We start from the raw sequence: 22,522 nt of genomic DNA on the forward strand, positions 1-22,522 counted from the left end.
GTAAGTGACTATCTGCCAGGTAGTGTGAACAATTCTCACTGTGGCTCTATAAGTGGTCTTGTGGCCTACACTTCCCCTGGTCACTTTAAACAGTAGCAAATGGATCACTCTAGACAGAGTCACAGGTTAGCAGGGTCATCAGAATATGCACAGGGTCATCAGAATATGCACTGAGGTGCAGAAATAGCAATGTTTCACCAACCTTGTAACTACGGGGCCTGAAAATGGGCTCTTACTCTGGTTGGGTTCACCCTTTTGCCTTTTTCTTGGAGCCAGAAAACTATTGTGAACTCAGGATTGGCACAGAGAGGGCGCATAGGAGTAATCCAGTCCAAGATCTCAGACATGCATCCATTCCAGGGTGCAACCAGGGCCAAGCTGCCCACCAGATACTTAGGGAAAACTCCAAGCTTTTTCTGAAACTGGAGACAGTCCAGCATTTAGCAATAGCAATAGCATATAGACTTACATACCTCTCCATAGTGCTTTACAGCACTCTCTGGGTGGTTTATGATGATCTCAGCATATTGCCGCCAACAATTTTGATCATTTTATCAACTTCAGAAAGATGGAAAGCTGAGTCAACCTTGAGCTCCATCAGGATCGAACTCCAGGCTGCAGGCAGAGTTTACCTGCAATACTGCATTTAACCACTGCGCCACCAGCATGTGTCTGTGGCAGGCTAATTGAACAGGCCTATCTATCTAAAATAAGTTTAATTCCCCTTATTTGACTTAGCTCTGTCCAAATATGAAGCTTAAATATTACACATCAGGAGGTAAATGAAATGCCAATACCATTCCTTATGATAAAGTAGAAATTTCTCCAATAATATTTGCCATGAACGATCAATGATGTTGAGAAGAGCATAGAATATATGTTTTCACAGAGGACTGTTGTTTTACCCCTAGAAAGACAATGTGGGATGATGAAGGAGGGGAATATTTTTTTCTTAAAAACAAAACAAAACCCTGGCATCTAAGAATGAGTGTGTATGTGTATGTGCATTAAGCTGCACAGTTACCTCTGGCTTTCAGTATGCAGACAGAGTATAATTAGCAACCACATTATTATCTTTGTTGGAGTAAAGTACATACATTACTCACTGGCCATATTTTGTAAACTACTTCAAATAAGTAATTTTTACTTTAAATGTTATTAAATGTAAGCCTCTAATGGAGTTTTGATCACAGGTTAAGTCAGAGTAACTGTAAATTAGTTGCCTTTCCTCCCTGTGTTCTCATTCTTAGTCAGATGAGGGTTCTACAGAAGGCTTTCCCAGCATGTTAATATTCAGTGTGGTAACTGTGACTTCATCTGAGGAGAATCCCACAGGCAGACCAAGGCGATATGCTCTGTCATGCGGCTGTGACCCAGCTCCCTCCCACTTTGTCTGAGACCTTCTCTGACCCCTTCTCTATTCTCTTCTCTGATAATATACCTCAGGTCTTTATTGACAGTGCATTAAGTTGGATTTCACAAGTGAGAGAGGGCTTTTTTGGGTGGCGTCTGATTCAACTCATTTGAAAATAGCAAATTATGGAAACAGCATCATAAATACACATAGTGAAATTTGTGCATCTAGGATATGTTACCATCTAGGAAGGTAACTGATGCCTATGTGCTTGTAGCTTCTGAAGGAAAACTACATGAATGCCATAGCATCAGACATCAGTGATAAAGATTAAAAGAAAGGAAAACATAAGAAATAATCTAAAACTAATTTACAGTAATATTCTTCACTAGACCACTCCATACCTTTCTTACAATCCATCTGTCAACATCCAGCTTGAGAATCCAAAGAAAACTCCAGGTTCATTCCATTTCTTAAAATCTTACTGTTTATTGAATACACTGTATTGTTTTGTCGAAGCAAAACTAACTCTGAGGTTCCAACAATAATTTTCCCAGCCAAGCCCCCAATGTCTTACGTATTTCATATCAACAAGTTCACTTTCTTATAGGAACTGACTGCTTCAAATCCACACCTGTTCTGGTGTCCTTGACAAGGATTCAGGCTCCCACGGTCTTCAGCTGAATCAAAGAGGTTTGATTTCTTCATTTAACCCTCTTGAAAGTAATATCTCCCTCCCTTAATCTAAAGGCAAGATGAAATGCAGAAAAAGAAAAAAGAAAAAGGCCACTCTTTCGAAGACAGCAAAGTCGACTTTTTGGACAGTCTACAACACAGCCCTTTCAACAGTTCCAAGGTGGCTCCACATCCATTTACACTACTCAGGTGACTCTGATGATACAGATAAACCTCAACTATTCTCTATAAGAATGCAAATGACCAGTTGTCTGCAAGGAATATAAAAATCCTTCCATTCCTTACCATCCAGTCAGAGCTGAAGAAGCGTCTTGGATGAGAAGTGAAATGTCTTCAAAAAAAAACAAGAAAATCCAATTGCCGCGTGAAAAGGCATCTTTGGGGTTTCATATACTATATTACCTTTTCTTCTTTAAACTTTTTTCCTCTCTTTTTTTTTAAGGATGTCATCAACCCCTTCCAACCATAACTTCCTTGGTTGTTCCATTTCTCTCAATTCATTCACTGTTCCTTTGTAGATACATTTTGGGATTTAATTTTCATTCATTTTCTTTTTATGACAAAAAATCTATATATATTTCTTTTATTCTGTTCACTTGCATTGTACTCAGTCTATATGCATTCAGCACCAATCCATTCTTTGCCTTTTTTTTTTGGTTTTACCATCCCCTTCAGTTTATGTTTCATCACATATATTCAATACTTATTTCCATATAACACAGTGAGTAGAAGTACACTATTCTTAATTCTGATAAATATTCATTTTTTCACAATAGACCCAGTATCATGAAATATCAAGTCACTGACTGGGCTTTGTCCTCCTCTTAAGCTTTCATTACTAAATGATGTGTCAAACTTCATCACGTCATGTGACGTATTGTGATATTTTTTGCCTTTGTGGAGCTGGGTGGGCGTGGCCTGCACATGACACATCCGGACCGTGGGCCACCAGTTTGATACCCCTGCCATAGGTGAACCTGTCAAAGTCACACTCATGTCTTGCAAACATCTGTAGAATTTGGTAGTGAGAGAACCACCCAGTCTCAACAGCTACAGTAGTGTTTCATTGTGAATATCCCAATCACTGGACTCAATGCCTACTAAGTCCCTTATTGGTTGGATCTGAACTGAAGCTTTTCATTCTGCTTTGAAGACTCAGGAACTGAGGAGGGAATTAACTATGTTAAGATACTATGTAGTGTTATCTGGTTTTAGCCAGAATTATTTCAGAACTGGCAAAAAACAAGTGTAGGATCCAAGACAGTATTGAGAGCCAGTATCACATTTTGTTAAGGTGTAGACTTGAGAAACCCAGCTTGATATCCACCTTCAGGAAACATATTGGGTATCTTTGGGCTGGTCTCTCTCCCTCCCTCTCTCTCTCTTTCTCTTTCTTACTCTCTCAGTCTCTCTCTCTTATTTATGTATACCCCCTGAGTTCCAGGAGGAAAGGCAGAATTTCAGAGAAATAAAATAAATACATTTCTAGTAGAAAATAAGGTTCATATGAGATAGAAGCAGTATTTCTTAGTTTAATTTCCTTATATAAATAGTGTTCTATTTCGCATAAAACATATCAAAGCAATTTACAATAAAAAGGCAAATACTTAACCACTCGAATACATAATATGTCATTCTTCATCACCCAGCATCTTCCACTATTGGCTAGGCAGAAATTGGAAATGTAGTAGCAATTAGAAAGTTGCATGTTGTGCATCACTGCATCAAGCAGAAATTTTTAAAAATGCTGTGAGAAATAGAGTGTCCTTCATGTTGTTCTTTTCTAGGCTAAAAGTGGGCATTTGAACTCTGTTTCTAAAAACACTGTTTCAGATTCATTTGTACAAATGCATAGAGATAGAAAACGAGCATTTGTGCAACTCCTTAAACAACTTGTCATAACTTTTTGCAGATGAATTGGATATGACTCCTAACCTTTATTTCATGTGAGGCTTCGTTGTCTGGAAATTACTTGTGCAATATTGTGGATGTGGAAGAAGACGATTCAATCTTGCTTGTAGTTGACCTCTTTCTAAAAAAAGTTTAGGCCTTTGAGAAAACTTTTTTGACACTTCCTATTTGGGCAGCATAGGACAAGAAAACATGTAATCAATGGGCACCAACATACAACAGTTAACATAAGGTGGTCATAATGTTGATGGACCTCAGCAACATGGCTGTGTACATCAGTGCCTATTATGATAGCCTTGCCTTTGTTGTTGGACGAATTGTGGTAGATTAGTTTGTATACTTCACCAATGTCACAAGTCTTTTGGCCTTGCCATCACAATCCGCATCTCGCCTCGCTTTAGCATTTCTGCAAATTCATGGAGGCATCCAGTCAAGGTGCTGATGTTCAGTGTGGCAATGTGTAATTGTTAGTGTGCAATTACACACATTACACATGTGTGCAATTAACACACATGTGCATCATATACATAAATTTGTTCAGGATTGTTTTCAATGAGAGTCAGCAATTGTAGCTGACGGTAGGAAAACTGGGCATTCACAGTTTTGGATTTATAAGATGTCTTCTGTCTAATCTTCCTTTTGGAGAGAGAATAATCTTTTATCCTTTGGGAAGGGGTAGAACCTATTGGTTTTGCTACAACACAAGTACATTTTTTCAAGACCTCCTCTACCAGTTTTTTTAATTGGTAAAGAAGGGCATTATGCACTAGTTTTCCACTCTTGATGCTAAAAACCATAAGCAGGATTTGGTTTAGTATTGAGATTGGCATCAAAATGTTTAGCTCTTGTAAAACTGGTCTGTAAATAAGATTTTGTTTTTATTTGACATCAAACAGGGTCATGCTGCATTTTTGGTTTGGGAAGATTTTGGCTGCATCTTTATTTAAAAGATTCCTATTAACACAAGTCCTTTGAGTAACATCAGATTAATGTGTAGACAGAAACCAGAGTGTGTATATGTGTCTGTAAATCCATAATACATCTATATTAATGTATTTTCCCCTTTCCTTTGGAGGTTTAACAGTTATTCCACTGTGCATCAACACTGGACATGTTGCAAAAAATTGCAGCGATAGGACAATCAAATACACAACTAGGAGTCTGATAAGCCTCTTAATGGAATCCTGCAATGAAACTGAATCATTTTAATTACAGGGGTGGTTAATTTCATTCGTCTCAATCTGACTTTTCTAATCTTTTTCTTCTTTTCTCAGCAGCTTGGTAGTAGGGTGACCTTCAGGGGGAACTCAAGGGACCTTTCTCACTTTTGTTCACTAAGCAGCTAAAGAGCAGGATTTAGGATTCATCCTAGTCTGAAGAAACAAAGAATTGAGAAAATATATTAACTGTATAAGTTATGAATTAATAGTGCCATCAGGACAGGCCTAAGGAGTAAAATGAGCAGGGGTGATCAAGAGAGTATCAAGGACATTTCTTATATGTTGAAGTTAACTTAATTGTAATATTAGCATCCAAGAATCATCTACTTATCCCAAACTCTGGAATTTGCACAACTAAGAGGAGTTTTTTCAATAAGAATGATTTGGCAATAAGCATAAGTTTGGGCCTTGAAGTTTTGCTGTCGTCTTTTTACCTGCACTTCTGATCTTAATCAGTGCATATATTTTGTTCAAGATCATAAACTCATAAAGGAATAAGAGATTCCAAATGTATTTATTTTTATCTTCAGTACAGATATTTAGCTGATATGAAAAAAGAGAGTTAAATTTAAACAAAATCAAGGCTATAATTATTTTCTGGTCAATTCTTCTCTCAATGACAGAAGGGGTTCTTCTATCAAACTGCATCCTAATGTAGAGTGCATTGAAGGTCCTTGCATGGGTTCACCTGATATGTCAATTGTGTCCTTTCCTCAACTGGGACACCTTCAGATGGTCGCTCTTGCCCCAACCATCTCACAATTCGACTACTTCAATGCACTATACATTAGGATGATTTTGAAGACCATCCAGAAGATACAGCTGATGCAAAATGCAGCGGCACAGGCCATAATGTTGTCCCAGCTATTTTGATGTGACGTCACTGTGCATGAGCTGCATTGGTTGCCAGTCAGCTTCCAGGTGGGATTCAAGGTTTTGATCATTAGCTATAAAGCTTTTTGTAGCATGGAGCTTGATTATCCAAGGGACCACTTGCCTCCACAGTTGTTTCTACCTGTTCAGTCCTCTTAGTCAGAGTGAGCATACTCCAGGTCCCCTCAATTAGAAGTTGTCATCTTGTAAGACCAAGGAAGCATGTCTTCTCTGACACTGCCCCTACTGTCCGGAACAACATCCTCAAGAGTTACTCTACATTTACTCTCTGAGTGTTCCGGAAGTCCCTTAAGACCTGGCTCTGCTACCAGATCTGGAGTTAGGATGTTTGTAGGAAAATGTCAAACATTTTCTGAATGTTATTGATATCGTTTTGTCTGCCATTTTTTTAAAAAAATGTGTATTTTAAATATTGTGAGACACCACTCTCCTTTGGAATTAGCAGTTTCAAAATTATATGTGAATGAATGAATGAATGAATGAATGAAGTAAGTAAGTAAGTAAGTAAGTAAGTAAGTAAGTAAGTAAGTAAGTAAGTAAGTCCTGCTAAGAGGAAAGAACTTGTTCAAGTAAAAAATAAAAGGCAAAGATAACATTATCTTGCCACCCAGCAGGATATTACCGACAACCCTTTACTGACCATGCATATGCACAGCACAGTCAGTTACCACCTGATAGTTTTCTTATCTTTACCTTGACCAAGAGAGGACATAAAGAGAGAACATGTCTCAAACTGACATTAAGCAATTCCACTATTATACCCCCCTCAACAGAGAAACAGATCTCTTGGTCGTAGTAAATATTTACACATCTATGAACGTTCTTGGACCAGAATTCAAGCCAATTACAAATGGGGTAATAAAAATAAAGATCTAAATGGGGAGTAAAAATAGGCATTTTCTTCTGGATAACCGAGCCATCAGCCATTGTCATGTTTGCTTTGTTTGACAGAGTCTTATTTAATTCATCCTAATCAAAACTATCAAGCTTTTAAGTATTCATTACAATGTGGGGTGAGGGTGTGCCATCCTTACAGTGAAAACTGTACGTTCACTATCACTGGACAACTTCATCCACCAATGCCATGGAGAATCTTAAGAACAGGAGATCCTATCGATCCTTACAAATATCACAGGATTCTCATGTTCCAGAGCTCTTTCCCAGCATCACTGACTTACATAAAGAGACAAAGACATACTATAGGTTTAGTTCCAAAGAATATAATGATCTAGAAAGAAGCCGAGCTCAAAGTGTTGCTGAACTCTAAATCTCATCATCTCTGACAACTGAGGTAGCTGCCAAAAATTATAATACAGCAGCATCTGGAAAGCTGTAGATTTTACAACTCTGTCTTAGTGAATAGTACCAAAAGCCAAGATGAGCAGGTACATGCGTGTCTCTGAGTGAGAAATCCACATTCCAGATAGGTGCTGCAGGAAATACGAATCTAATAATGGGGTTTCCCCACAACTTCAACGTGTGGAGCTCCCCCAAGGCATTGCCTTATATGGGGCTACACATTATAGATATTAATGCTGAAATCACTCAGACATAATGTGTCTGTGTTGCCTTTTAGCTGCTCTTTTCTAGTTGAGGCTTGCACCACAAAACATTTGTCTGGAAAGTGTGGTGAAGCCATGTAACCTGGCATGTCAGAAAGTCATGCCAAGGTATATTCATATTACTGCATTATAAGCAGTTTTTGTTCAGTTGTTATGTCTGTGAACCAATGTCAGCTGCTTCTGATAAAGACACAGGAGACGGTGGAACAATGTACTCCTTAAATAGCTTTGTAATACTCCCATTGGCTGGAGATCTGTAACACACCTTTATTCAGGCCCATTTAACTCCAATACATAAGAACTACAAATCCAACCATACCCACTTTAAACTATAAATTATTCAAAAGCTAAATAATACTTGGGTCTTCTATTTGGAACCTCCAGATTTCATTCCCCAATTGTGTCACTGAATCACTATGACAAAAAAAAAAAAAAAACAAAAGGAGAAGTAAATAACACCTTTTGGAAATTCTGCAAAAAATAATTCAGGCCCATAAGCTGCTAAAACACATCCCAATAGATGTTGGGGTAGGGGGAACAATGTTTCAGAAAGCCTTAAAAAATTCTGGATGTTTTAGGTTATTTATGGAAGGAAATATAAGATGTCCACGAATGGAGACTGGAACCTAGTGAGTAAGAAAGTTATGGCATAATATTATATGGTATTTAAAGCTTTGGATGAACTTTTTTTAGGACTATCATTACACCACTTCCCCAGTTTTTTTTTTATAAAAACTAGTAAATGGTCGGATGAAAAATCCTACCACAATCCTGTGAAGTTAAGTGATGAAACCTTTTCTCAGGGTGACTTAGTTGTGTAGTTATTGAGCTCAGAATACTATGTTTCTGAGATCTAGGGCATTTTGGGAGAAAGGGACCATGCCATACCAGAGTTCAAGTCATAGCTTGGATTTCAGGAATGAGGATCAGGAATGAACTCAAACAAAAGTTAAGCAGCATACTAAAATACTAAACGCCAAGCAAACCTCAGGGGAATGGAAGCTCCTTAAAACTACAAGGGGGAAATACAGGTCCAAATGATCCCTGTGAGAAAGAAGAATGGGGAAAAGTTTAAGAATGGATGAATAGTGAGCTCACTGAGACACTCACATGCAAGAAGATTTAAAGGAAATAAAAGCAGGGACTAATAACTAATAACAATCTGATAGCTCAAGCCCCTAGAGCAGTGGTTCTCAACCTTTTTAATGCCGCGACCCCCAACCGGTTGTAAGTCGAGGACTACTCAACCGGTCGTAAGTCGAGGACTACTCAACTGGTGCAGCACCATTTGCAGAATGGGACTTTTGGCGGGCTCAGCAGGGCAGAGACAGCCTGGACAATTCCTATTGGCTTTTGAAAGCCAATAGAATTAGACTCTATTCAAGAGAGTCTATTCTATTGGCTTTCAAAAGCCAATAGAATAAAAGGGAGTAGCACAGCTAAGGAAAAGGAGAAAAAAAATGGTGGACTGCGTTGTTTGGCGACCCTCGTGAAATGGTTGTTCGACCCCAAATAGGGTCCCGACCCACAGGTTGAGAACCACTGCCCTAGAGATTTAGTCAAGCCGGCCAAAGTTCAGACTTTGAGAAATAGAAATATAGTGAGGCATTGGTTATCTCTGAAGTATTAGAAGAGTTGATTTGTTGCACAGAGAGAAAGAAGTTACTACAAGGAATAAGGAAAAGAGAGAACCATCTTACATTTTCTTTGTGTGTCACTTCTCACCAGAGGGGCCCCACTTGGGATTATCCTACAGTGAATTCATCCACCACTACTGCCATGGGTCTCCACTTCCCAAGCATCATGGTCCACATCTTCAGACATGAGCAACAAAGACTACTGGCTCCAAGGCTACACATAGTCACAGCATGCACATATGTAGAATGGAGATGATGTTCAGGCCAGCAAGACACAAAAGAAGACCAGAGACAAGTCTAACTGTCATTTGTCTGATTACCTGGAAGGTAAGTTATCACCATTTTTTGGTACTTAGATAGCCTGGACTTACTGTAGATCACACATCTCAACTCGCGACGTCACGTGACATCATGCCACGTATCAGAACTTTTTCGCCATTGCTGGCAATGGGGTGGGTGTGGTTTCCCAATGATGTGTCCAGCCTGCGGGCCGGCAGTTTGACACCCCCACTGTAGATTAACATGCATGGCTTTCAAGCCCTCCCCCCCCAAAATGGGGAGGAATGCTAAGATCAAGGATTTGTTTTGTACAGGCACTTAGGTTTATACGTCATATGGATGCACACAAGTGATGTATGTGCATAAAATACTAGAATATCTTGGCTCAGTTGGTCTGCTGATCTGGAATACCCGTATGCTTATGTGCATGCATTGTGTGCATGCTTTTGATTCTCATTAATGTTGACATTCAGGATATTTTTACATATGCAGTGAGTGTCTTCATCTTCAAAAGCACTCTAAAAGCTCCAAAATTAATAGGCCAAAAAATAAATAAAAATAAGACACAGAATGCACAGCTAGGTTCAGCAACCCATTATCAATGTTGTGTAAGCTATTATATTTTCCTCCAAAAGTTAACAGGCTTTGATTTGATTTGACATTGAGAGGTCTGTTTGATTGGCTGGCTCTCGGGAGTTTTGAAACTCTGGCATCACTATTCATTCGCCCTCTTGCACTCTTGTGCATTTGCATTCTCTTGTGTCCTTGTGTTTATGCGGATTTCAGAGTGGTTTTAAAAATACAGAGATGCTGTATTTTGATTGGCCTGATAACCTTACAATAATGTATAGTTTGTGCAGGTTTCTGGTTGCTGTTGAGATTCTTGATAGTTATATAGTGAGTAGGTCTTCTGTAAGCTATACAACGAAAAGGACAAGCAGCAACCTCCCAGAGTGTGCATGTATACGTAAACTCCAGAAGCCATCATCAATGTTATTAACACCATCAAAAAATGCTAGTCCATCTGTTATTTCAAAGAATAAATCGAAAAGACTGGAAGGTCTCTTGATGATTAGACTTGTCTCAGTTAGACTTATCTCAGTGCAGGAATCTACTATTACAACATCCCCAGCAGTTCTCTATTTAAATACATTTTAGTGAAGGAAATTCCATTGCATCTTGAAGTCATCTGCTCTGTTGTTGGACAGCATTTACCATTATGATGCCAATTCGGTTCTGCATACTTTTAAATCCATTGTTTTTTTATCCTGGCTTATGTAATGCTGAACAACTTCATTCTGACTTCTTCATAGTGGTTCTTAGGCACCTGAGTCCCCCAAGACCCCTTATCACCTTGGTTGCTTTCCACTGGACATATCCCAGTTTGTTAATGGCTTTCGTAAAATGCAGTGTTCAGATACAATATCCCAAGTGTGGACTGACAAATGCTAAACAGAGAGGAATGACCTTGTTCTCTTGGTTCTCCTATAAACAACAACAAATGAAATATTTGGTTGTGTTGGCTAAGATTCAACTTGTAATCCACCTGGACACCTACATTATTTTTGCATGTGTGACTGTCCAGTATGATCTCCCCATCTCAAATTCTTATTTGGAGTTATTGGTCCTGTTAGGCGGTTTTAAGCTTTGTATTGAATTTCATATGACCTTTCCTTGTAGAGTTTCTTTTCTTACTTAAAAGTATAATCTGCCCATCTTTTTGGATTGGGTAGGTAATCTCCTTCAACTGAGGACAAGAATCCTTGGCAGAGGCACCTGCAGCCAGCCATGATGAGGAAAGTTGAGCTGTGGCTTCAGAACCCAAGTTTCATTTTTTCCAATTACTGCATTACCAGAATGAGTAGAATTTGCAGGACAATGTGTTTTTTTTAATAACTTGTCCCCTCCCCCATTGTGGATAATTGGGATGCTATTGCTCAACTACCCTATCAAAATGGTGTTTCCATTAGGAGGAACCTAGGCAGGGCTCAGTGGTAAAAAATTGACAAGGCATCAGCAAGAATAAAGTTGCTTTCCTGGCTGATTGAATATTTTCCTGCATATGGAATTTCACCCTATTCAGAGGCTATTTTTTCTTGTATCAAATAATTGGGAGTGGGGGGTGGGGGCAGAGAAGTCTGCATAGAAACCTATAGCATGCATTAAGCCAGTAGCTTGGGACATCTCAGAGCATACGTGCTATTGCTTCTCTGCCATTTCATCACTTAGGATATATCTTTCTCTACCTATTGGCTACTTTCCAATTTTTTCCCTGTTGTGAGGAGGGGAAAAAAAAAAAAGACAGCCTGGGGTACCAGGCAACATGCAGAGCAGCTCTTGGGAGGATCTTCCTTTTGGGGGCTGTGGGATTATTGAAGAGACAGCCCAGCCTTCAGGTGATCATCTGGCAAATGTATACAGAAATGTCTAAGTTTACCACTGTGGATGCTGTATCCAAGCTAACAAACAGCAAATCTAGTGAAGCAGAAAATTCAAGCCAGAGGGTTTTTAAATCAGCAACTCATTAATTCTACAGGTCCAAAGCTGCAAAGAACTAACAGCCTTGGAGCTGCTTAGTTGCTTGGTCGTCATGCCAAAACATACGCCTAAGCATTCCTCCAATCTGAAAGTTATTAAAATACAATAAGGACACAAGTCTTGACTGTTCCACTATCCTTCCCAGGTTCCGCTCTCCGCTTCTTCCCAAGAGGAAGTACTTAATAAGAATAATAATATCCTGAAAGGGGAAACCCATGGCAGGGTAATTAAAAAAGCTTTCCTTCGTCTCACTTTAAAGGAGGGGAGGAGGGGTAAAATGGGGGGGGGGAAAGGAGGGATTAAAATCAGACAGGAAATTCCACTAAACAAATTGGCTTCTGTCCTAATAATACAGGCCTCTGCCAATTTCACCAGAAAACCTGGGGGGGGGGGTGTCTAAGACGAGCTCAGATCTGAAAACATACTGTGGTGATTCTGAAGAGAGAAGACACAATCATAAAAAAGAAAGTATTAATTGTTGTTATATAATGTCATCCTTGTATTTAGAGGGCAGTGGCTGCAATTTTAGTGGAAAAAATGAGTGCAGACAGAATAGGAAATTTTTAAAAAGCCAGATGGAAGCTTAAGCTCCTTTTGCCAGCAAAACGAGGGAGAGATTTCAATTGGCTAGCAGAATTCCTATAGAGAAATAAGATCAGATTAAAAGAGAAAGCAGGTAGTTGTCCGAAGCATGGGAGCACATTAATTGGAGGACTGGAGATTTAGCCGTGGAGTAGATAATGAGGAACATGGGTAGAATACTTTAACAGATGAAAAAAAATAAATAAATAGAGGCTTTCTTTAAAAGAGGGGAGGAAACTCTTTTCCTAACAGGTTTTGAAAAACCATTCAACATCTATTACTAAATATTTGCTGTTAGCTAAAAACTACTTCAATAGCAGAAAAGATATACCATATTTTCCGGCGTATAAGACAACTTTCTAAAGCATGCAAATTATCTCCGAAGTCGGGGGTCGTCTTATACGCCGAATCATCTTATACGCCAGAAAATACGGTAGTTTCCAGTGTATAAGATAACTTTCTAAGCATGCAAATCATCTCCGAGGTTGGGAGTCATCTTATACGCCGAGTCATCGTATATGCCAGAAAATACGGTATCTGTTTTCTACAAGAGGTGTTTGGGACAGGGGAAATATTGGCATGGTGACTTGTCCCAGTAGTTTTCTACACGGCTATATCTTCTTGGAAGAGCAGACATTTTTCCTGCTACAGGTTTATACTGTAGTTCAGCCCGCACAGTTTCCTTTCAAAGAATATAATAGCAGACAAGTGTTACTGCAAGACAAAATTCATCTAGAGTCTAATTTTGTATAAAGGAACTTCCATGAGTTTAATATCCATGCTTGTAATGGTACCACTTCTTGTCACGTTTTTTTTCATGGACCAAGAATTAGTTTAATTTCTTGTAAGCTCTAAGGCCAATTCTCCTAACTGCTTTCAGAAAATTCCCTAAGGTTTCTGTCTCCTAGTAGAGAAGTGTATAAGGCATGTTGCAGGAATGTCTTCCTTCTGCAAATCTTGTTTCATTGGGTCAGTCCAATATATGAAATACATTGGCCTATAGTGATCTTTTCACTAAATACCCAAAGCATGATTCCAGGGATCCCAGGATTATACATTTTTTCTATAGGATTTTAGTTGCTTTTATCTGGAACAAATGTTCCTAGATGAGGTGGATACTAAAGTCAATAGCAATCAAGGCTTTCGCTGCGAGAAGCTCCTGAGCTTCATATCCAAGTTCTTTTCATGGTAGAAACTGCATTCCCAGAACCCATCTGCAAAATGGGATGCATATAGGGATCAAAGCAAGAATTGTACTGGTGTATTTCCTGCAATGATGGGCCTCTTTAGACAGTCGAAGCCACAATTCCCTTCTTATTCATGCTGTGGAGTGACTAACATTGAAATCAATGACCTGCTTATAAAGGACTTAGCATGACTTTTACAGTGGACAAGCACAAGCCGCCAAGGAACACATTCTTGCAGAGATGCTCCAGAGCCAAGCATAACTTCATGAATAGAGGAGTGTAGAAATTTCACTCATTACCACGACTGGCTCACCCACTTTGAGGGCACCATTTCAAACATTTCCTGCAAATTCCAGTTTTTGCTAAAGTAGGGCCATTTGTCAATGCAACTGGCAGAGAAATAATTCAGCATATCCTTGCAGGGCTGCTGGTCAAACTTAAGAAAATACTAATTGTTCATTTCTTGGGCAAATGGTAGAGATTAGTTTTGTCGTTAGAGCTATTGCTAAAGAATCCCACAAAAAACAGAACAGCAGTTGCATTAACACAACAACATTCGTAACTTACCCCTCATTCTTCAAGCAATGGATTACAAAGATGCAAGAGAAACATGAAGGAAGGAGATTTGAGACCAACTGTGGTTTATAAGCATATAAGCAGGGTTTCCCCCCCCCCACCCCAGCATTCTATGCAACATTGACTAGCGGTAACTACAGGGTTCTTCTAGTCACTTCTCTGAGAGTAGAAGCTCACTTTCCTAGAAGAAACAGAATTATCCAGGTCTGCTCTGATATAGGGTTAATGTGAAACAGATTCTGATATGTGTGCCTCTATTGATTTGGTAAGAAAGGATAAAATCATAAATTCCATTTATTTTGTTTCTTAAATCTTTGAATCCAGGGAAAAATAACTTAGTTAATATCGTAGCTGTTGAGTTCCCATCTGTTCTCTACAAGAATGCCTCTGGGAATGAGTTTATGCTGTTATGTAATATCAGCTGTCAAGAGTCACAGTGACTAATTTACTGAGTGAACATGATGGGGCTGCTGAAGGCTATCAAGCCACCACCCAAAGAAAAGGTAAAACATACAATACTGGTTTTGATCAGGGAACTCCTCCACCCCTTGGCACTTCATCTTTATGTCAACCTAAAAGAATCCCCCAAATGTTCAATTTCTTTTTCCCAAAAAAGTTTTCAATATGCCTACCAATTTTTTTCCTGATATTCAGCCTAGTTTTAATCATTTTTCAAAAAAAAAAAAATCTTAAGGAAAACACTGCTGAGCAGACCAATAGAACTGATAATCTGATAATTTTATAAGGTTCAAAGTATGACTTGAAGGCAATAGTCCAGGGGTGTCAAACTGCTGGCCCGTGGGCCGGTTGCATCATGCTGAGACTGTGCCCACCCCAGCTCCAGCAATGTGAAAAAAGTTGTGATATGTCACAACACATCACGTGATGCGGTGAGTTTGACACCCATGCAATAGCCCTTTTTTAAAAACTTCCCTCTAATAATCAAATCTTCCTCTTGTGACCCAAGCCATCTGAAAAGTTCCAGGATGAAGACTGAGTTAAGTGGCTGGTGGGCAAATGTTGAAGATACCAAAAACTGACAGAGCTCAGGTTGATATCTTTATTGTCTGACATACCATGTGGTTCTCTTCCATATCATTCTGTACTGAATAAACACGGAATTGTCCCTGGTACTGTCCCCACTTAGAGAAGAATTTCGCTTCCTGGAAGGAACACGTAATAATGATATTGTTTCTTCCTTCCTTGTGCTAGATTAGAAGCCTATGCAAATAACAGGAACAGTAGATGTGGCCATTCTGTAATGAGTACAAGACAGTCAGCCTGGTTTGGAGTAGAGGAGAATGAGTGAGTTATCAGCTGTACCCAGCTGTGGTTCTGGTGCTAGCTAATAACCCCCATGTATCATCCTGCCTTGGTAAGTAAATGTTCTGACTGGTATTAAAAATGGGCCTAGTGCATTTTACAGCACATCCTCCTTGCTGCTCATGGAAACTGCTGGCTGTTAGTTTGCTGCCTGTGCAATTAAGGTGCTTAAGACTGTGAGGGGTCTTCAGAAGGTCCTAAGAGTGATTGCAGTTCAGAATAATCACCCACCTGGTTGGGCAGTGATTTATGGCCTGCTCTGTTAATAGCCGTGCTTAACACAGGAGTTTGCTGAGATTAAGTAATTGCCTTAAACAAACAAAAAAAGTTTATTATCTTTAAGTCTTTTACTGATGAATGAATGGGCACTGAAGAAATCATGTAATAGATCGTCTGAGATTTCCCTCCCAGCTTTAAAACAAAAATGTTATAAAATGGTTGAAATTAACTGTTTTTTAAAAGTGTCTTATACAGACTGTCAAGAGTTAATATAATCAGAGTGGTGTAACTATTGAATGTTAATAGTAGTATACACTGTTGCTTCTGTTGTTGGAACATGCCATTTACAGTATTTGGGGAATAAACAAGTTGCAATTACACATTTAATTCATGATTTACACAGGTATATAATCACTCAGTTGTGAACTCTACATCCCTAGGGATTGTATCATCAAATTACTATATCTAAGTGATACAAAATTAGATTGCATAATTTGGAATGTTCTTCTACATTATACACATGAGAGAAAGAGGTATTTTTTCTTGAACTGATAATTTTCTATGTGCAAAAAGCGTCCTTGAATATTAAGGATCACTAAAAAATAAGTTTACAGTCTGTAGCCTCAAGGAAGTGTACTCTTGTATAACTTGTTCACTGTATTGATCTGGAATGAATGTATGAAAATATGTCTGAAAAAAATGTGTGGATGATACAAGATAATTTGAACAGGGACAGAAAATGTACATATTAACTTTATGGTGGTATCATCCTTAGTTTTTTTGTGATTCCAAAGGAAAATATTTAAATGTTTGCTTGTATATCAGATATCTTGACCCACTTTGTTTTTCCATTAGTAACTCTTCCATTTTTTTTCCACTGAGCACTCATACAAGGAACTTCATCTACAATTTTTCACAGGCTTTCATTTGTTTTCTCCTAAATGGAAACTTGAAGGACACTTCTAAACAGAGACGCCTGGGAACTATCCTGGAATCCACATACAACAGACTGAGAAGAGATCACATTACTTGGGTCACTGTAGAAGTTTGTGGCTCCCTGCTGGTTTATTTATTTTGCCAAGTTCTAAATTCATATGCAAAAAAACTCACGAGCAAGGCTTTCTCTGAAGGATCTAATAAAAAGTACATACATAAAGAGCAAAACCGACTGACTTTGCAGGTATGCAGATGTTTTGCTATTCTAACCCAGAAAGCATGCACAAAACCTAAAGTGCTAATAATTATCAGGAGCTGATCTTCTAAAGATTGCATTCTGCCCTCTCTCTCTCTCTCTCTCTCCCCCCCCACACACACACCAGGTATGCAACGTCTAAAGATACAGCTTTTGTTTTCATAGGCAAAGCAATGCTATTCCTCAAAGATAAATTTATGTAGCGAAAACTTAAGAACCTTACTGTCCAATCAGCTTCAGATACTGGATATTAAAGGTCAAGGTCACCAGCTAGTACTGAATTATGCCAAGCTTTTATTCCAGTAAGATTATTGCTTTCTGTGCTTATGCTGTTGTAACACATGATCATATTCCTGTTCACAGTGTGTTAAGTGACAGAGGAGCATACATGTTGAACTTTCCCATGGAAGAAAGTGCAAAGTGAAAGATAGAAAACAGCCAAAAGATCTGCAACAGATTTACAATCTGAGTAACCAAGTAAGTTCAATAAAATTTCAGAGACATGAGGCAACTTTGGTTAAATCCCACATGGAATGTCTATTTAACTTTTGTTTTATAGCCTGCTGAAGATGTCAATCGGTTGGCCCTAAACAAATTTCACAGAGGCTTCTCCTTGGTTTATTGATGTCTTCAATTACAGGTTGACTGGGATTATGGCTATCTGATACCGTGTTTCCCTGAAAATAAGACACAGTCTTATATTTTTTTTCCTCCAAAAGAGGCACCAGGTCTTATTTTTGGAGGATGTCTTACCTTAGGACTGCCACAGCCAGGCCTCCCACATCCTGGCACCTATCATGGCGTTGCCTGAGTTCTGTAGCCGCATGCAGCCACTTGCAGCCGGATGCCACGTGGCACACCGCACCGGTGCTGCTGCTTGTGGCAGGAGGCCGTATGGCTTGTTGTGTTACAGCCATGGCATGTGTGAGTGGCAACACTGGTGTGATAAGCCATGCGGACTCCTGCTGTGATCAGCAGCATTGGCGCGACGAGCCACGTAGCCTCCTGCCATGAGTGGTAGCAGTGGCACAATGCGCCATGTAGCTTGGGAGGCCTGGCTGCAGTGGTGCCAAGTTAAGGAGGTGCGGGGCACGTGGGGCAGCTCCATCCCCCACAGCTTGATTTTTACCTGTGTGTCTAACCCCAAAACTAGGGCTTATTTTGGGGGTAGGGATTATATTAGGTGTATGTGTAAAAATCAAGCTAGGTCTTATTTTTGGGATAGGTCTTATCGGGGAAACTTGGTATAGTTGAGTCTCTCTCTTATTGGGGAAACTTGGTATAGTTGAGTCTCTCTCTTTAACCAATCTGTAACTGCAAAAGAAAACACTGCCATGAAGTTCATCTAGCTTACTCACTGGACACAAATATGCTTCTTGCACATGTAAGCAAAAGAACTGCTATGACGGCTGTGGAATTTGGGGACCTGAAGTCCAGACATCTTAATGTTGCTAAGGTTGAATAACAAAGATTTACAGTAGAGCAACCTCAAGCTATTGTGTGGTTGTCTAAACCCCATCTTTATTACTGCTGAAGGGTGATGCTATAAGATTCTATAAATCACTATTGAGGACTTTATCGTAGTTTGGGGCTAATGCTGGATCCTGAGAGCTGTAGACTAACATGAAGTCTGAAGGGCATGAGACTAAAGAAGGCTGGCATTGCAGTTGAACCCCATTTTTGTCATAGCAGCATATATTGATTCAGAGGAGATCTCCCGCCCAACCACTAACAGATCTAGTCTATTGGCTATTATTAGCAAGATGTCATAGGCCTTTGGATTATTTACATAGACTGCTGGGCGAGGTGAGGATTTAACCTGTTTTCAGCACAGCTTGAATTGATAGGGTTATATTTATTCCCATGAGAAACTTACATAAGCAATGGCCTGTGACTCATTTTTTTATTCTTTTTTAAGGTGGCTATAATCCTTATTTGATGCTAAGAGCTGAGGCACTTTGAAGCATATTTTAAAGGAAGAAGGCAAGTTGGTTCTTGTAAAGATGTGTATTGCTTTTCCTGTCACTTGGATGTAACCAGTCATACAACCATTCTCTTTTACATTATGTGACTGGCATTTTCACAGACTGGGGTTTGTCCTACCAGAACTCTAAAGCCTGTGCCAGTGATGTAAGGGAAGCTGAAAATTAAGCTGAGCAATGGGAATGACTGCTTATCCTGTCCCCATCTCTCATCAGGTAAATGTTTTTTCTCTCTCTCGATAGAAACTATCTGAGAGGTCAGTTTAGGCTGCATCTGCTAGAATAACCTTCTTTTTATGTCAGCCAGAATGTTTGTATGGCTGCTGTCCTTCCCAAAATGAGGTTTCTGCCCAGGTGCCACAGCAGGCCACAGAAGGAGATTCTTACTGAGCCAGGCAGTTAACGATATAGGCACCTGCCCTACCTATATCCAGCATAGGACCTGATAGGCATGGGTTCAGTGTGATATGTATGTGAAATGACAGTTCAGCCAAAAGAATAACTTTTTGCAGTCTCTTTGATGTGTGTTCCAAAATCAAACCTAGCATTGACTTGTGGTAGTTCTGCTGGCAGAAAATTGTGCATACTGGTGCTTCTGAAGAGAAAATTGTGCCTTTGAAGAGAGAGAGGAGGGGAAAGTAAATTATTAGGCTGCTTAAAGTGGAGGGGTATATTTTTTTTCTACAAGAAGCACTCAAGTGAAGTTTTCTGAGCAATTGTTAAAGATCACCCGTTGTGATGTTTAGATAGATACTACACAATTAGCACTAAGGACTACAGTAATGCGTTCTTAATCCAAAGCCCATCCTTCCACTTATTTGCTCTGTCATTGGCCCAGTGAACCCCCTCCCATTATTTGTAGCACCCCTACCTCTGAGAAAAGCAGGGGGTCAGAAAAGATTGGCTGTTTCTCAGCACAAGGAGTTTATTAAGTGATTTAATAATAGGCTTGGAAAAGTATGTGATTATTGGTTTCCTTAGGATTCTGGAGTGCCTTTGTGAACATAGAAAGAACAAAAAAAAACCTGAAAATTGTCTGGTAGGCTTGGAGGCTGTTGCAAACACCACCACTCGTTTTGCCAGAATTGTTTTTTTTGTTTTGTTTTTTTGATACCAAGGGACTGTTTTATGAGTTAAGTTACGCAAAGGATTTTTCCCCCTCCCACTTTGAGGTCAGACAACATCTTTCCTCCAACCACTATATTTAGCTAGAACTAATAAAGTTTCCTATCCTAGCACAGATTGGTACAAAGGGTAGATACAGATAGCAGCTGTTTCATTCAGCTTTATGGCACTCTTTCCCTAGACTGGATTCTTGGGTGAAAATAGAGACAGTCCTTAAAAAGAGCAAGCACAGCATGATTTGAGCACATCTTTGCTATCCAATCCTTAGCTGTTTTGAATAATTTTTTTAGATCAGACTCATAATAAGTCATTTGGTTTTGTTATATATGCAAAATAAAGCAAACCTTTATTTAAGGAATCTTACCAACACAGACCAACTTTTTAAAATTCGTTTTTAACATTTTTGAAAATTGGGAAGAGTTTGAAATAGACAAACGAGTCCCTTCCCTCTTGTAAACACTTAAAGTGTTATTCTACTCCATTAAAATTGTTCAACATTCTCCTACTTCACAAATCAAATCTAACCCACTTTAGAAGTATGGCCCATGACATAGCAGGAAAAGTCAGACATGGTAAGCTTTTAAACGCTTGCCTTTTTAATAAGCACCAATGTAAGTGTGTGAGCTGAATCAGTGGTTTGTCTAGCAAGGCATCCTCTGGCATTAAGGAACTATTATCCTCTGCCTATTCCTAAATTCTGATGGTCTTAACAGGAATTATATGTGTCTTCTTTTACTACTTTCGTCATCTGGATTGAATCGGCTTTCTAGCCATTTTAGACACTTTTTTTTTTTTAGATTTTTTTTTAGTCCTGGATTTATTTATTTTTTATAAATAACTCAAGGTGTCAAACATACCGAGTACTCCTTCCTTCTCCTATTTTCCACACAAGAGCAGGCCTTTGAGATAAAAATGATTCGGACCCTGCTTAGGTATATTATATATCTGGGGTGTCAAACTGCCTGCCCATGGGCCGGATGCGTCATGCTGAAACAGTGCCCACCTCATTGCCGGCAATGGAAAAAAAGTTGCGATACGTCGCGACACGTCACGTGACATTGCGAGTTTGAGACTCCTGTTATATATCATTTGATTCCATGCATTAGATAATTGATAGGAACAAAAATAGCCACAGGAAAGGTCTGTGAGAATTGTGATTCAGTTGCAGAATGAATGACATCATTCATGTACAACTGGATAGCTATCAAAGTTGAAATTATACACAAATGCACATTAGGATTCTCCTTCCATCTTGCCTTCAGAAACTCCTGACTTCAGCATTAGCAAGGCAGATCAAAATTTTCTCCAGATGTTTTGAACTCTCATTAACCTCTGCCAGCAGAGCCATTGGTAAAGAAATACAGGGAGATATAATCCAAGACTATTGGAGGTGGCTAGGTCATTCAAGAGATGATTCCTAAACTGTGATTTCATTTCTGTTTTGTTTTTTTTTTTGTTACTCTCCTCATGAGTTTCTTGGCTTTTGTGTGGGTGTGGATTTGTTTCATTTTGTGTCCATTTGTCTCTATTGAAAAGGAATACAGTGGTTAAACATTTTAAAAATAAATAGAGTGGCTATGGACTACACATTGGCCCAGCCTCTGTTCAAACATTTATCATGAACAGACAGATGCTCACATACATGCACAGCAGCCTTAGCTGCCATTTGAATTAAACATCCACAGGGTTCCATATAATAGACTCTCTATGATGACTAATCAGGAAGAGCTTTGGGAGATCCTTTGATCTGGGTTAAAGCACCTTTGATCCCCTTGCTCCATGATCTTTCATAATAAATGATATCTCCAAGTTGAAAGAATGCCTCCTTCAACAATGGAAACCCCATGGGTCTCCACCCCACAGAACAGGAAGGCATTTTTTTCCCCTGTAAAGACAGATTTAGGAAAACCTTTGCCAGTTTAATGCCCTTTGCTAAAAAATTGACCAGCGCTGAACGTATCGTTCTCCTTCATAAAATCCTAGTGGAACAAAACTTCAGTTTTAAAAGGAAAACTTCAGTTGTAAAAGTAATGTCATTTTGTTATTGCTAACAACAACAACAACAACAACAATAACAACAACATTTTTTCTAATGGCAAAGGGTGTTATTTTTGTTGGATTGTGGATATTAGACGGGCCCATGGCTTCAGTCCCTGGGGTAGTCTAGAGCAAGCTGGCTAAACAAACTAATCTGCTATCAGATCGGGGAGGTCAAAATACATACACAATGCTACTGAAATCTTAA

At 39.2% G+C, this 22,522-nt stretch overlaps 1 protein-coding gene and 1 long non-coding RNA gene across 4 annotated transcripts in view; one reads left to right on the forward strand and one right to left on the reverse strand.

Moving 5' to 3' along the window:
• The window catches only part of GLI2 (GLI family zinc finger 2), a 250,144-nt gene that overhangs the window by 83,723 nt on the left and 143,899 nt on the right, over positions 1 to 22,522 (reverse strand). The gene's annotated exons all lie outside the window — the stretch shown is intronic.
• Positions 15,660 to 17,641, forward strand: LOC120297113. Its single transcript, XR_005553696.1, has 3 exons — positions 15,660 to 15,811; positions 16,898 to 17,158; positions 17,534 to 17,641. It is a non-coding gene; the product is annotated as an uncharacterized LOC120297113 (long non-coding RNA).

The sequence above is a fragment of the Crotalus tigris genome, unplaced genomic scaffold, assembly GCF_016545835.1.
Source record: "Crotalus tigris isolate CLP2741 ecotype Arizona unplaced genomic scaffold, ASM1654583v1 scf7180000023579.1091882, whole genome shotgun sequence".
NCBI lineage: Eukaryota > Metazoa > Chordata > Lepidosauria > Squamata > Viperidae > Crotalus > Crotalus tigris.